Here is a 14,896-nt window from a genome sequence, read left to right as displayed (position 1 = left end):
AGTGCAACATTGTAATTTCATATGCTCTGTTCACTGTATTTTAAAGCCTAGCACTTCTTTCTGATGAATAGCCCTTGACTGCCCTTCATCCTGGCAAAGGACTTTGCATTTCAACCTTTATTTCTCATAGTGGTTTTTCACTCCAGATGTTCTCCCTTTGGACATTCCTGATCCACATTTAGCACCTCAGTTTTGGGTGCTGCCCACAGATAACCGGTGCTAAGGCCATTATCTTGCCAAACATCCGTGCAGCCAACATGAAGTCAATTATTTTAATATTGTCTTTTAAATGAATCGCTCTAATCATCCTGGCTGCCTACCTCTGAGGCCAAATTAACTTGTCAGTGTCTTTTGTGTTTTAAGGGTCAATTTTAGAAAGGTCTCAGCAATGGCCCAAATCTGCTCCCATTGAAATCAATGGCAAAACTCCCGGGATCCTCACTGGAAGCAGGTTTTGGCAAGTGCAGAGCATTTGCAAAAATTCCAGCCTTCAGGACAAAATGTCCTCAATATTTCAGAGGTGCCCTGCTCTGTGGCATTAAAGAGACATCTCCCCATGACACACACACAGAGCACTAACCCAGGGTGCCTTCCCTGTGCTCCTGCTCTGCGTGCTCACATTATTCTCATTTTGCTTTCCGTGGTTGCCTGAAGTCATTGTTGCTTCCTAAATCCCTTTTCCTTCCCCAGCTGATTTTCTACCTCCTAGATTACTTATTTTCCAGTTGTTTTGACTGCACATTACAACAACCTGAATTTTACCACAATGTTAAACCAAGAAGTTTCTTCTTCCTCACCTTTTTATTTTTCTTCACTTATTCCTTTTTTCAAAGCGATACAACCCTTCACAGTTTAGAAAACATTCAATTTACCTGGTGTTTATTCCATCTTTCATTTCATTAAATAAAACAAGGCTTGAGCCCAACCCCCAAAGTACCTCTCATTATTATTTCTCTCCAGACTGATACACCACTGTTTGTCCTTCAGCCAGTATGGATTCTGTGCAGTCACGTGCACCACCAGCTTCTTCCACATTTCCTTTCCAAGCAGGACTGTGGAGCTGTCCTGTTATAAAATATGGATGGATTATAAGCTCTTCCTTTCCTCTAATGCCCAGTTTAATAAAATAATTTTAATAAAGACACAATCAAGCCAACAGTGGTTTGGCAGATCTCCTCCCTGAGGCATCCAAATTCCAGCCTTGGGTGCCCAAGGCTGGAAGAATGGAACTACACACAGAAAGGAAAGTGCTCATTTCAGCCATCACCTGTTTTATATTTCACAGCAGCATTAGGATCCCCATACTGGAATGTTGTGCTTTGTGCCAGGACCAAGAAGAGAGATCTTGCCCAATGGTAATTTTGCTAAATTACTTAAAAGTCTAAATTAAATACAGGGAAACACAAAAAAAAGACAAGATCAGGGTTTATTTATAAAGGAAAAAGGACTTGGAACACTTATCACACAATATTACTTAATATAGAAACTCTTATAAGAAAGTGTGCTGGTTTACATGTACAGCAAATTCAGATTTTGGATGCGTGCAAAGTCACAGCAGAAAAGTGACTCCTGAGGAAACCCTCAGCTGTGGATGCTACAAATTTTGATTTTTTTTTCCTAAATTAACTTCTTACTTTCTCAGTTGACTCTTGGAAGAGATGAAGTTAAACAAAATGGTGCCCAGAGCAGGACTGGCATGGTTGTCTCTGCTACAGAAGGCAAAGGCAGTGCCTGGCTTCCCTGACCTTGGCAATGGAGCAAGGAGCTGAACCTCCTGCTTCTCCATCAGCTCTTTGTTGTGGTTAAAGCTCTGGAAGATCTGGATATGAATCTGGTTCTCACCCAATCAGCACCTTCAGGGTGTCTTCTTGGGATTCCTGATAAGAAACCACTAATCAAACCTGTGGGCAGCTCCTGGCTTATATCTGAGCTGGGCAATCCCCTTCCCTCCAGAGCACGGTGTCCCCTGGTTTCCAGTTTCCCCACAGTGGTTCCATGCATATCTCGCCCTCACACTGCTGTGAATACTAGGGAAACTCTGGGGCTGTGCTGCAAAATGCAGCTGACAACATTTAAATCAATGTCAAGCCAGCCAGGGGCCAGTTGGCCTTCACCAAAAACCTGGAACAGCCAGGAAGCAAAGAGTAGAAATATCACACTGATTAAAAATAAATAGAAAAAACCATTCCCATAATTGTTAATTTTCATGATGTTTAATCCAGGTATGGGAATCATCCATTTAATACACTTTTCATTACTAAAAAGGCCACTCCCTACCACCACACAGAGAGAAAAGGCAGGCAATTTATTCTTAAACATATTTCTCCTGAACTGACCATGACCTCACTGGGTGTATATTTCTCTGCACTTGACATTATCACAGAGTGAAAGAGTAGTTTTACCTTGCACATAAGACTTAAAAAGAGTCAGTCATTGATCTTGGTTTTCATTTCTGCCACAAAGGAACGCACAGGCATTTTTTCTTCCACAAATGTGGATTTGGGTAAAAGCCAGCTTTACTTGCCTGGTAATATACACCACTAGTTTGTGTGTGACTGGCAGCTGATGCTTCTGCCTCTGAAAGAGGAGAGCAGTGGCATTTGTCATGGCATGCCTCTGACATTTTCCACAGCAAGGGGCAGATAATATCAAACTCCTGCTCATCCATTCAACTTCCAGGGGAGAAACAGACTTCAAAAACTAAACCCAAGGAAAAATAGACTGTTAGACACTTGTCCTAAATGCTGCAAGAAAAAGAAAGTGTTTATAAATGTATCGAACTGCAGGAACAGAATTGATCTTTGCTTTGTCCTTGTTGGTTCTTGTCTGTGCAATTACAGCCCCTCTCTGCTTGGCCAGGACTCCGGCGGTACCACAGGAGGTTTGGGTTTAGTCCTGCAACAAAACCCCCAAAAAATCTCCCCACTGAGAAGGAGACACAGTATTTGAGAGCTTAATGTGTCACCTCCTGGCAATGAAAAGAAGCATCAGCAAAAGCAAGGCTGAGCATCCCATGGGGTCCATCCATTACAGACTCCCCGTGCACCAAATCCCCACAGCAAATGGAAGAACAAGAAACTTCACTATTGCTTTTTCAAACATCCCCAAATCCCTGGGGCAGCACAACGAGCGCCAGCCGTGCTACAGAGAGACCCTGCTGGGAGACGTATTTTGAAACAGTTGAATCTTGAAGTTTAATTCCTAAAAATACCTCAACTGCCCACAAGACTGAGTGTCCAGTCTGTCTAATAAATACCCTGGACTTGGGACGTTCAGGTGGGCAAGCAGCGTTCTGTGTCAGACATTTGCAGCGTCAGCCCCTTTAACTAAACGAGCACTGGATTGCAAATTCATCCCAGAGCTGCAGCTCCTGCTGCTGAGGGAAGAGAGCCAAGGGCCAGCAATGCCAGTGGCAGTGCTTGGCGTGCCTTGGGCTGAGTCCACCATCTCTGCAGCATCTGTCCAGTTCTCTCTTTAGCATCCAAAGAATATTCCTTTCCTTTCCAAAAACATGACACTCGGAAGCAATTATCAAGTGGTACCAATGAGCAATAGAGAAGTCTTTTGTGGCTAAGGCAACATTATTTCCATTAAATCTCCAACCATTCATTTTCTGATAAAGGACAGTTTCCTCTGGGTTGTTTCCACGAGTTTGTGTGCTTACAGCATAACACCAGTTGCAACCTGAAGCCATAATTCAGGCATAAAAACTCAAAATGATAAATCCAGAGTCTCTTAATCTTTGCCCTAACCCTCTCTGAGTTCAGGGTATATTTTTTTATTCTCTCATTGTGATAACATCCTTCTTTCATTTAGTGCATTTATGAACCCATAAATGTTTATACCACCCAGGCAAACCTTCCCATGCTGGAAGAAGTTTCACTGAAGCCTACAGTGTACATAACTAAATTTGTGTGTAGCCTTAGTTTGTAAATTCACTGCCACAGAAATTAATTTCCTGTGTATTTGGACACTGGGTTATATACATGGCTGTTGATGGCTATGAGCATGTATTTAGACTGCAAATATGTAATTATCAAATAACAATAATCCCACATAATCCATGTGTGCGAGGCATGTTCACATATAGAATATGCAGCACGTGTAATTTAGTTGCAGTTTCTAAAGTGGAGAATCCAAGATTTAAACAGGAAGCTAACAGTACAGATAGATGTCAGGGAAAGGGAGATGTAGAAAATGACCCAGAGCTGAACCTCAGTGACCTCCCATCCATCACTATAAGTATTAGAAGACTCAATGCCAGAATTTCTGCATAACAAGCACAATAAAATGCCCCAATAATAAGAAAACAGAGTGCTAACCTGAGGTAAATCAAACTAAGCCTTCTCCACTGGAATGTTTTTGCATGGATGTGTGTTTTGCAGGGAGATACTTTACTTAGCATTACAAATGTAAGTTAGACTATGGTGCATATAAGCACATCCATATTTCATGAACCTCTATGTAGCTTCATAGTATTATCATATAAGTGGTATAGATTCCTTTCCTGGCTGTAATGGCAGAGTGTTTTCATTTTAATGATCCTTATTATTATGCAGACTAAAGGAATTCACAAGATCATCAGGACTTAGAAATTTCCAGAGTGTTTTTTTTTCCCCTCACTGGATGTTCTGTTGTTTTGCCTTGATCTTCCACCACGGGCCACATCCCCCAGCTAAACTCTGACTCAGATAAGGGCCAGCTCTGTAGCCCTTTTGTGTTTTGAAGGATCTGGGAGTGTAGGTGGGTGGGGTGGTCTGGGGCAGAGCGCTGGGTTTGGGCCAGGTTATAGCGGGTGGCCTTCAGAGTGAGTGTTGTGTGATTTACCCCATCTGCCTCCCAGAGGTCTGAGCCTTCTGGGGGAGAACAAAAGGAGCCTTGGCTGAATGTAAATGATGTTTTCATATGGTAATATATTACTTGGCTTGGACTGAGTGGTGCAGTGGCAGGAGGTGCATTGGGGACATAAAAGAAAACAAAAATCCTTGCGCTGAAGAATTTATAGCCTAAAAGAACGAGCCCTGGATTCTCTCCAAGGTAAAAAAAAAACTCTAGAGAATATATACCAAGATATATTTGAGAGAAAGACTTTCAGGATATTATGGCTCATAACACTAACGTCTAGGAAACTCTCCCACCACATCGGATGTAGGGGATGCTGCCTTGTGACAGCCCTGCAGCACCGACTGTGCAGGTCAGATTGCGTAGGGGAAAACACAGAGCCTTCTGTCAAACACTGCTGAAACTCAGAAAGTGTTGTATGTGGAAGCCAGTGCTGAATTTTTGGGCTTCCTTATCTGTATCTTCCCAGGGGGAGATGGGTCAGAAACAGGGACCCTGAAACGTGCCACACATTGGGTCACGTTACTCATTACTCAGGATGGATGCTTAAAGCGCTCCAGAAGGGGAAAAAAATCCCACAAACCAACCCCAGACCCCCAATCTCCTTTATTTCCACATCCTCTAAATCAATCCAGCATTTGGCTTTTTTTACTGTAGTCTCCTGGGTGCAAACGTGTCTGCATGCGTGTTTCTGAAGGAATTTGCTTCATGCTGGGCATTTACTTTGCACAAATGCAAAAAGCAGTTCTGCTTGGAGCTTTCAGCAGGCTCCAATCTCATGTGTGGCACTGCTGGGTCAAACTGCCTTCAGCAGGGAGGCTGCTACAGGGCTGACACACCTGACCACTGCCACGTCTTCATCATCCACTTCCACCTACGGGATCCAGCAGAGTCTGTGTTAAAATTTTGGAACCAGGGAAAAATTGGGCCACAATATCTATAGCACTCATGGAACACAAACCCGGCTCAGTTGAGCATGCATGAATGGCTACTGGGATATTACATCCCATCTATGGGCTTTTACCATCTTTTAAGACCACGTGATTATGCCAAATGCACAGTTTAGGGCGGGATTTACAGTAATGTTCAGCCTGATGCCTCCCCACAAGCAAAATCCCAGCCTGCAGGGTTTCAGTGGAAACAGCAATACACAAACATAAGGATTGCTGAAGAGGACAAGCTGTTGAGAGGATGCCCTCTTTATTACCTGCACGTTGAGCTTGTGCTGTCAGGGTTATATATGTGACTATATTGGTTTAAACAAACAAGAGTGTGGCATAGAGCAAAAAAACTGGCAGGAAGAATGATTTAAGATGAATCATCCCTCAGCAGCCACTTAAGGGCTGCATAGAGGCAAAGCCTGGGTAATTGGATCGCAGACTCCACTCCGAGAGCCCCTGCCGAGCAGCTGGAGTAGCTCTGGCCAAGCTCTCAGCCAGGGAATCCAAAGACAAAAAAAAATATCTTCAAGGCTTAAGAGGAAAGCGGTGTCCCTGGTGCTGGATGAGCTGGATATGAACATAAGCGACTTGTCTGAGACAGAGAGAAGGTTTGAGGTGAGATGGATCTGTATAGGCTGTGGGTTGGTTTAAAAGCACTCTCTAAGCTTTTTTACTGCTGCAAAATAGAGGGGGACTCTTTGTTAGGGTTTGATTGCAGATCAGCAGTGCTCCATTGAGCTACCCCTCTCCGTCATGCCCACTCTGATTTGGTTCATGTGGCAGAGCATCCCCAAGGATGCAAAGGGTGGGATGAAACAGCCCTGGAAGATGTGCTCTGGAGGTGTGCAGTGTGCTCCCAGCACTAATGAACATTCAGCCAACACGGTCAGATTAGAGCCACCCATGAGTAAAATCCCTTAAAATTACTCCTGCCCCCAGCAGCAACTGCTCTACTCTGCAAACCTGTGCTATTTCCCAGTGCAAACATGCCTTATTGTTGTTGAAAGAACCCATCTGGTAAGTCACAGATGTCCCCCAAATGGACTTCTCAAGGGAAGAGGGGCTCACTTGGCCAGCCCCAGGCAGCCACAGACACAAGACTGGTGCATTCAGAGTAGTACAGCCCCCCCCTCTAATCTTAAACAGAAGTGGATGATCAGAGAGGGGATACAAATGTCACCTCTTTAATCCTCTTAGGTGTAGTTTACCCAAGAACAGGATTACCCCTGCTTACCTTCCTTGGAAAAAACTCCCTCCCACAAACCTCAGCTCTGTTCAACAGAAGAGCAACAGTGATGGAAACCTTGTGGTGGACTCAGCCATAGCTGCTGGGAGGTTACAAAGCTCTGTGAAGCCCAGGATCTTTTCAGCAGCCTGAAGTTATGCATCTCCACTCTGAGAGTTCCTTGGATTTCACAGGGAGCACACCCTTCCTAGAGAAACAAATGCATTGTTTGGTCAACAGGGAAATTGTTTAGTGGAAAGAAACCAACTCTGATAAACGCTGCCAGCTCTGCCTGCCCTGTAGCACAGAAGCCAAAGTAGGTGAAATAATAAAATGTGACTAAATATATCCTGTGAGCATAAGAATGCTGAGAAGGAGGAATGCATAAATAGCACCAAATTATTCTCACTCACTTACTGGTAAGCCTGTTTATTAGATTAAATTAATAATAATGCTGCATTAACTGACTCTGCTATCCAGCATACACACTCAGGGGTGTAGCTTGAGAAAAGAAGTAAAATTTCTTTTAAATACCTTGCAGGACATTTGTTCTTGAATAAGGCTGACTTAATTAAGCAGCTGCCCTTTAATAATAAACCAGAGCCAAAGATGGAGCATTATAGGTGCAAAAACCATGAATTAGAACCAAAACTTCACTATGGATCTAAGGATGCTCTCAGGGACACCAACAGTTTCTTGATTTAAACAAACATTTTCACTCACCCCTCTAAAAAAAACCAAACCAACAAACCAAAAAGAGAACTTTTATTTCTATTTGTTTTCATCTCCCCTTTGTTCTCTAAGAGCTGAGGCACGCAGCACATGTTAAAAGAGGAATCACTGAGCTGCTGAAGGACCCACAAGCTGACTGTAGCCCTCCTTGCCCCAGGGGCAAGACCCCAGTGCCCACCTCTGGGGACACCTTTCACAGCCTGTTACAGCACCTGAGCCCAAAGCAGCACCTGGACATGCGTCCCAATCTTCTGTAAATCTTCCCCAAAGCCTCCAGGCATCATAAAGAGGAACAAATATCAAATGGTGAAACAGCTCATGACACACACGTACACAGCCCAGTTTAACACAGCACCACGAAGGTAATATTTGAAGTTTACAGAAAGCAAATTCAAGTAAGCTCTAAGTCAATCAAAAGTGACTGAAAACTACTTTGGTCCAAATATATGTTCAAAAAGGTCACAGCTGGTGTAATTATCCTTGCTAGACTTAGCACGTGTTCAGCTTAAGACTGCCAAGAACTGAAGAACACTCCGGATGCCTAAGAAACTGTCACCTCATTAAAATAAAAAATAACTAAAAGAATTATAATTTAACGAAACTTCAAGCTAGCATACATTTGGGAAAATGGAAGACTTCAAAACCAAACTCTCTTCTTTCCTCCACAGATCTCCTTCCTGCAGCAACAACCCCAGTCAGAAATACGAACCAGGATTCACATAGAATGGGATCACACCTGAATGACAATATGATGGAAAGGGACTGAGAAACAAAGCCTCAAAAATGTTAATTGTATCTCAAAGGGAGAGTAAAATCAATAAATGCTATTTCTAAAACAACATAGTATACATCAGCAAAGATATCTGATATAAATCAGTAAAAGCAGTGTTATGAGAATGGTAATTTTTCCTCGTTATGGGAATGGCTTCCTTTTATTTACTGCCACCAGCACAGCAGTCTTCACCTATCTCTTTGCAAATAATGCACATTTTGGTGGTGTCCCCCTGTCCCACCCTGTGCCAAGGACAGGCAACCCCAGCAAAACGTGCACAACTCCAAAGGCAAAACCATAAAGGTTTTACTGGCGACCTGCAGCACTCCTAAAGCAGGCAGTAATGAACTCAGAATCTATAGGGGTAGAGATTACTTTGGACAGAGTAAAAGGCAAGGGGAGAGGTTGGTCTGAAATGTCAGAAATATTAGCGACAGAGAAATACAGTAAGTGAATCAATGAGAACAGAGCTACTGGGTAAAAGGATTAAATGGCTAATAGAAGGGAGATTCCACTGACCTCCAACATGGGAAGGAGTTGATAATGAGATAAGTAAAGCTTATGAAGATAATAACAGTGTAATTATGGTCAAGTTCAAACTACTAAGTGTATATTAGGAAACCCCTGAGATATATATAGATATAAAATTCTGGATAGCTAGTAGTAAATGATTACCTTTTAGTCCAAAGTGTAAGAGGTTCAAAAAATACATCTGGATTTGAGTTTAACCTATAACCCAGCAGTGGGACGACATAAAACATTTTCCACCTCGTTTTTAAGGAACACACAAGAAGGCACAGTGATTATGGAACGATTTATCCCCTGCAATTTCTGTTGCCACCAGGCTGCCCCAAGGTGGGCACTATAAATGCACTGAGACATCCTGGGAGACAGTCTTGGCCTGAGGAACCTGTGCTCCAAAGACCTAAACACACTGAGGAAAGGCAGGGGAATGGGGCAGGGCGAGTTTCTTGCTCGGTTCTTGTCCCAGCACTTGTGAACTCTCTCTATTTACTGTAAGGGAACAGCGTGTATTGGGCTGCATCCTATTAAATTACCCCTTTGCTTCCTTCAAGCAACTTCTCTGCATCTCCACTGCTCTATGTTTTGTTTCCCCATTTTTTAATTTAATTTTTTCAAAAACATGAAGCAAGGGACACCACCCACTGCTGAAGATGCCAAATCAGACAGATTAGTCAACAATACGTGACAAATTCTGCCTTTACTGGAAAAGCACAAGTAAGCCTGAAGGATCACATTTTTAGGGGGACTTACTTCATCTCAGCCTCCTGCCTCAAGCCTGCAATCAACTGACACTGCGAATAGCAGGATTTGATTTTTTTATCATCTAATTTGTGGGTGCAAACAGCAGCACTGCACTGAGAAACCGAGCACTTACAGTTCCCATCGACTTCATTTATCCTTGCTATTTGTGCTTACAAATCAGGGCGATGCTTGATCTTTAAGTTCCATAATTTCCTCCTGCAATTGGTTGTACTCACAAAATTGCACCTGTGGTTGATTGCTGGAGCAGATTTAGGGGCTGGTTCTGAAGATGCAGCCCATGATTTTTGAAAAGCTAATGTTGGAAGAAAGAGAAAAAACAGCTCCCACAAAAATGGGAATCGGGTTTTAGCTAAAACCACAGGTACATTATTCAGTAAAATAAAAGTGACAGGCATCAGAAGGTCTTAATAGATGCAGTATGCACTTCTACCTGGAGAATACAAACATAGCTCAGGGAAACACTTTTCTGAATAGCTGTCAATCAGAAAGTGGCAATAAAAAACTAAATAAATGCAGATCTCAAACATCTCAACTCTATTTGTCCTAAACAGGGCATAAACAGCTGTGTATCACGTCACACATGTGCCACTGTGCATGCTGGTGTGTGGACAAATGACTGCTGGAGTGCTTAAGTTGTAATTGGGTCATTTGTGCGCAGTCACCCCCATCCATGATCAAATCAGGGATATCACCAAGTGCCTGATCCTGCATTTATACTGCTAAAAATATCCATCTTTCCATCCTTTGTTGTGGCTATAAAACACTGGGACACGCATAGCAAAGATTAAGCAAGGTTTTTTTTTATTCCAAAGGACTTCTCAGGTCACAAAAAATACAGAAAAAGTAGAAGAGACAGGTAGAAGGAAAATGACTACACAGATGTAGAGTCATTTTTTAATACAGTACAAATGCTTACTCTGAAAGGGACAGGTGGGAGCTTACTGGGAACACAGGGCAGTGAATTATTTAAGTCAAGTGGCTTTTAGGGCCATGGAAACAGCAACTGAAAAAAGGCTATTAGGCCACTCTGTCCATACTCTGCCTCTAAGCCTTAAAAACTCCTTACTACTGAGCCAGGAAATGAATTTTTAATACCTTATTTACTGTTCTTAAATATTCCAAATGATGGAGCTTTTCCCACTTTGGGAAACAACTCTGCTCTCTAATAAAAAGACAAAACAGATATAAATTGCCAACAGAAGGATTTTGAACCAAAATTCTTCTGGCAACGTCCCATGGCTCCTCTTCTATTCCCTTTCAAGTGTCACACTGCAGAGATACCTTCAAAGGGGCAGGGTGAGGAGCTACATCAAACTGTAAGAAATCCTTATGTCTAAGAACAATCCTTCAGCTTATCTTCCATGTAGCTTATTTTTCCCAGGTAGTGGCAAATAGATGAGAAATGAAGCCTTGAAGGGAAAAACCTTCGGGGAAGGTGAACTCCAACTTCGTGCAAAACACGAAGGTAGAAGTGACACGCAAGAGACCAGCATTAATTCTCTGAAACCTCGAAAAGAGATGTGCTCCATTTCCAACTCAAAAGCACCTTTGCCTGACAGATCTGCAAGCTCTACTTCAGATCTGAAGCTCACATTCATTTTCTCTCATTTTCTCTTTTTCCACACTTAGTCATAAATAGCAAAGGAATTTTCAGTCAGTTTGGGCTCCCAAATCCCCAATTCACCATTTTTAGAGGACTTGTTTTACCTCATTTGAGCTTGTGTGTGTGTGAGAGTGGACAATGCCTAAAACTAAGGTCCAACACTTGCCCTGTGTTCATGCCTGATTTCCATCACTGATTGAGCAACAAGGAGGGAAAATACATTTCCTTGCTGACATGGAAGGACAGCATGGAAGGACAGCACAAAGAGAGCCTGACCTTTTGCCAAGAGCTTGACTTTTCAGAGGAAGACTGTGCCTTAAATAAAAGTATCAATAAGAAAAAAAAAAAAATCACCATACAGTGGACTTTTGGGTCAGCAATCAAGAACAGGCTGCATTTCCAAAGGCTTCCATGTGAGAAGTCTGGGGAGATGATGCAATGGTCCATTTGTTTTCTAATGAATTGTGTTGGGCCAGATTTTGTCCTTGTGCACCAGGCACTGTCCTATTTCCTCAGTGGGACCCTCTTCATTTCACCTCTCTGATCAGATGGATGTGGGACAAATTTTGCAAGCTGGGTCCTAACTAAATTTGGTTAGGAAACTGAGTATTCTTTTAGGGGAAAAAAAAATCCATGAAAAAAACCAGCTAAACAAAGATGAAAATTATCCCAGAATGTTTTTATATTTAAGATTTCAAGAAATGAATAATTAAAGCTGTCTGGAAGAACTCAGATGGAAACTGTGGGTTTATTTTATTTTCTAAACCAGCTACAATGCTGAGGTAGCTCATCAAATAACACCAGGGAGAGGAGCTCGGCCAAGACTCTTCTGGGCCTTCCTGTCATTTACACAGCTTGACCTGGTTGTTTCAAGAGGAAAGAGAGCCAGAGAGCAAAGCTCTTGACCCTGTGAGCACCAAGCCCCGGGGTTGAGAGCAGAAGGGTCCTTAATCACCTGGTGACCAGCAGCTGGTTCGGTCTGAACTTAGATAGTTAGGCTTAGAAACTTATTTTGCCTTATCAATTAAACCCCCTCTCAAATAACAAAACAAAGCAGAGATGTAGATTTTTCATGAGACTTAAAAATGCTGTTCCTAGCATCTCTTTATGGGCATGAAAGCAGAAACAAGCTTCTCAGTCTTTACTTGCCTCCATACTTTGCCTTGCACTTTTGAAGGCTGCACAGCAAACCCCCAGGGCTGAATCTTCTCTGCTCTGCATGATGGATCATCAGACGTACAATTCCCATTATTGTTAATGGCAGTTGTGCATCAAATTACTGCACGTGGCATTTGCTAGTCCTCTGAGCTACCTCCTTTCCTCTTGCAGTACAAGCACGTAGGAAATGCACCAGGATATTGCTACTTTTGGAGGTTGTTAGCTGTGAAAATTTGTGCAATAAAAAATCTGCTGCAAGCTTTCATTATCTTAATAACAAAAAACTACACAGAATTTTTACTTTTTACTGCAGAGCCACCAGTGCTTTATACTGTGAAGAAGTCCAGAAAAAGCCAGGTAACAAAATTGAAAGTCAATCCATAGGCCACCATCAATGATAATTCTGGGAACTCTGCTAGAGGTTAACATTAGTTTGGGGCATAAAATGCTATTGAGAAATACTTTGGATTATTTTTTATCATTTTATTCTAGTCATATCTTCCAAAGAAACAGCCTGGACTGAAAGCGCTGCGTAAATGAAAAGGGAAGAGGCACAGAGAGGGCAATCACAGTTAGAGGAACATGTTACCCTTGCCTTTGACGTGGTGGAGTCAAAGCTGCCTGTTTGTGTAGCATGAGCAGCAGAGGAGGGCAGCTCTTTTTCTCCAGCATCACCTGGCACTGGTGTCTCCTGCAGTGGGACCAGTGCCACTGCCACAGGGAGCACATCCCCGTGCAGGGCACAGGCAGCAGATGAGGTTTGTTAGCAGGGTTTTCCTTATGTGCTGCCCTCTCATTTGAAAGAGGTACAAGAAAATTGCTGTCAGACCCTCAAGGTCTCTTTTCCTCCCTTCTTCCTCCACTCTGTACAACGTTTTCACATTCTGTCCAATTTCAGTCAACTTACTGATGTGCAAAGGAAAATTTAAGCAAATGTATGTCTGCTTATAGCTACATTCTTCATTTTGTTTAAAGCATAACCAGGCATCTGTAAGGGAACAGACAGGTTACTGCTCTGAGCTATGAAATATTCATACAAACACCAGTGTGATGCCTCACCTTTGCTCCTTCAAATAGACGATGGTCTGGCTGCCTCCCTAGAGCCAAGTTTCAGTGTCAGAGAGAGAAGTAAGTAGCTTATTGTGCTGTTAATATATGATTATATCATCTCTCTTAACACTCTCCCACTAAAGAGGCTGAGACCTCCAGGTCTGCAGATCCCCAGCTTGAAATGGAGCTGGGGATTTCTTCCCCTGTCGGTAAAGCAGCTCAGCTGTCAGATGAGCTGAATGGAGATTCACAGGGAAAAGGTTCTGTGCCTTTTCATTTTTTTTTCAGGGATCCTGTTTAAAAGGCTTCAGAACAGGAAGTCTTCAGCACATAGTTTATCTTCATGTAGAAGGATGGAGCAGAACCACCTGACCTGTCGCTCTCCTCTTGATCTACAGGACAGCAGTTTGGGCAGTACTTGTTCCTAAACTTGTTGCTTCCTTCACTGACAGTTGCCCCTGAATGAGCCAGGAAACCTCCCCCACTGCAGCCTCAAAATAACAAAATTTATGACCTCTTCCCTCTTGAAATGGAGAAGAAAGAGATCATTTTCTTGCACAACACACTAATAAAACCTTTCCAGAATCTGTCTGCTCGTCCCAAGGCAACTCCTGTTACTTCCAAGCCAAATTCCTAAACTATACCAGCTGCAAATCCCCTCCCACCTGGTTGCAGAGCTGGAAATTACAGGTGGTGGTTACAGGCCAAACCCCAGCGAGCTTTTGAGATCTCTGTGTTGTGAAACACACAGGTCTTGAGAGATCCCCCACAGCAATAAATACTGGGACGCAGAACCTCTGGAGTCTGTAGATCACCCTGGCTTCTCAAGAGGATGCTGACCTCATTGTTCACTGCTCAAAAGTCCTTGGGACTTTATGGGCCTGCATTAAAAATCTAAATCTTTTCATTTGAAGACCTACTTTTTGATGGATAGTGCAAATTAGTTTAAAGTAACACTTTGTCAGCTAGAAATCCTGATAGAGATAAATTTAAGCAATGCCTTTTTAAATGTCTCTATAGTTAATATTTCCATAGCTCCTCCCTGCAACCTGGGGGAAATAAAGGTCTACTGGTGATTATTTTCCTACTTTTCATTGTCCCACGTAGACGTTTTATTTTTAATATTAAGATCCAGGGTAGAAGATATCTGATTTATGCAGTTGGCATATTAATGGCCACTAGCCTGAGACCATTTTTCTTTCTTTTACAAAATAGATGTTCTGAAACCTGTCAATTTCAGGAAGAGACCAAAAAAATTCTTCTAAAAGCTTTTTCAGATTTAAGGA

The 14,896-nt window shown here is 42.6% G+C and overlaps 1 long non-coding RNA gene across 3 annotated transcripts in view; it reads right to left on the bottom strand.

Annotated features, from left to right (window-relative positions):
• Positions 1-852: 852 nt before the first annotated feature.
• The window catches only part of LOC138116955 (uncharacterized), a 28,428-nt gene continuing 14,384 nt past the window's right edge, over positions 853-14,896 (bottom strand). Inside the window, exons 2-3 of one of the 3 annotated variants that reach the window (XR_011154420.1) lie at positions 7,087-7,216; positions 853-1,065 (exon numbers count right to left, since the gene is read on the bottom strand). This is a non-coding gene — a long non-coding RNA (uncharacterized lncRNA). Of the gene's footprint in view, positions 1,066-5,442; positions 5,717-7,047; positions 7,217-14,896 lie in introns of those variants that run through there. The other 2 variants (XR_011154418.1, XR_011154419.1) reach the window with 2 other exon arrangements.

This window comes from Aphelocoma coerulescens, chromosome 11 (genome assembly GCF_041296385.1).
Source record: "Aphelocoma coerulescens isolate FSJ_1873_10779 chromosome 11, UR_Acoe_1.0, whole genome shotgun sequence".
Taxonomy (NCBI): Eukaryota; Metazoa; Chordata; class Aves; order Passeriformes; family Corvidae; genus Aphelocoma; species Aphelocoma coerulescens.
Note: the sequence above shows the minus strand (reverse complement) of the source record. Positions and strands in the feature narration are given on the sequence as shown.